Genomic DNA, 1971 nt, shown 5'->3' on the forward strand with positions numbered 1-1971 from the left:
AGGATGAGTGCAATTGTCAGTCTGGTAGGCAGAAGAGCCTATCCGTAAACATGCTCAGAGGCTTCCCTGATGGCTCAGACAGTAAAGAATCGGCCTGCAATGCAGGAGAACGGGGTTCAATCCCTGGGTCGGGAAGATCCCCTGGAGGAAGAAATGGCAACCTTTTCCAGTATTGTTGCCTGGAGAATTCCATGGACAGAGGAGCCTGGCGGGCTACAGTCCACAGGGTCGCAAAGAATAGAACACAACTGAGCGACTAAGCATGCACACACACGAATATGCTCACATCTGAATTCCCGGATACTGTCAATATGCCACCTTGCGCAGTGCACAGACACTGCAGCTATGATGAACTGAAAGATTTTGAGATGGAAGACTATCATCTGGGTAAGCCCAGTGTAATCACAGCATCTTTATAAAAGGGCAGGAGAAGAATTAGATTCAGAGAGAGGAGACATGAGGATGAAAGCAAAGGTCAGAGACTGGAGTGATGCACTTTGAAGATGGAGGAACAGCACATGTACCCAGGAATTTTCGTGGCCTCTAGAAGGTAGAAAAGGTCAGGAAACAGATTCTCTCCTGGATCCTCCAAGAGATATTCAGGCATGCCATCACCTTGATTTTAGTCAAGTGAGTCCAATGCATTTTGGACTCTGACCATCAGAACTGCAACGTTAAAATCTGGAGTTGTTTCAAGTTGCTAAATGTGTAGTAACTGGTGACATCAGCAATAGGAAACTATTACAAGTGAGGATGTGATATGGCAAGTTTTAGGAATAAAGTGTAAATAGACTACAAGCTGAGGGCTATAAGGGACAGAGGTTAAAAATGTGAATGTAGGGTTCTTAATAGCAAACTATGCTAGATAAAAACTTGGGACTTTTCCACGACACCCCCTACAATGTTTTCCACTTATATTCTAACTTCATCATCCAGTAACATTTCATGCAGCTTTACTTTAGCTTTTTTTTAAATCATGAAAACAGTATATAGCAAATCATGAAAACAAGTCTCCTTTTTCTCATCTCAAAAGCACACTCATAAATATGGGTCATATACACACACATACCTCAGAATACACAAGATGATTCACCCAATATTCTGACCTGCCTCCTTTCACACACTCCTAAGATTCTTTGCGGGGCTTCCCCAGTAGCTCAGTGGTAAAGAACCTGCATGCCAATGTCGAAGACCAAGAGATGCAGGTTCAGTCTCTGGCTCAGGAAGATCCCCTGGAGAAGGAAATGGCAACCAACACTGGAGAAATGGAATTCTCCAGTATTCTTGCCTGGAGAATCTCATGAACAGAGGAGCCTGGTGGGCTATATAGTCCATGGGTTGCAAAAGAGTAGGATATGACTTAGCGGCTAAACAACAAAAGATTCTTTGCAGTATATACAATGAAGAGTCATTGGATGCTTATAGGTAAATAATCTGAACAGTTTTAGAAACCATAGTTTATAGGCAGAGGAAACTGTTAAACAGGCAGTGTTTCAGAAAGATAAACAAGATTAACCTTAATGCAGTAGGAATGAATAGTGGGAGAACAGAATAGATTTGAGAATAAATAGAGCTTCAGTTCGGGCTTCCCTGGTGGCTCAGAGGTTAAAGCGTCCGCCTGAAATGTGGGAGACCCGGGTTCAATCCCTGGGTTGGGAAGATCCCCTGGAGAAGGAAATGGCAACCCACTCCAGTATTCTTGCCTGGAAAATCCCATGGAGAGAGGAGCCTGGTAGGCTACAGTCCATGGGGTCGCAAAGAGTCAAGACACGACTGAGTAGATTCACTTTCACTTTCACTAGAGCTTCAGTTCAGTGCAGCTCAGTCACTCAGTCGTATCCGTCTCTTTGTGACTCCATAAATCGCAGCTCGCAAGGCCTCCCTGTCCCTCACCAACTCCTGGAACTTACTCAAACTCATGTCCATCGAGTCAGTGATACCATCCAGCCATCTCATCCTCTGTCATCCCCT

At 44.3% G+C, this 1971-nt stretch overlaps 1 non-coding gene across 1 annotated transcript; it reads left to right on the top strand.

Moving 5' to 3' along the window:
* The first annotated feature begins 1587 nt into the window (after positions 1 to 1587).
* TRNAF-GAA (transfer RNA phenylalanine (anticodon GAA)) lies at positions 1588 to 1659 on the top strand. Its single transcript has one exon. It is a non-coding gene; the product is annotated as a tRNA-Phe (tRNA).
* The last annotated feature ends 312 nt before the right edge of the window (positions 1660 to 1971 follow it).

Source organism: Capricornis sumatraensis, chromosome X (assembly GCF_032405125.1).
Source record: "Capricornis sumatraensis isolate serow.1 chromosome X, serow.2, whole genome shotgun sequence".
Lineage (NCBI taxonomy): Eukaryota > Metazoa > Chordata > Mammalia > Artiodactyla > Bovidae > Capricornis > Capricornis sumatraensis.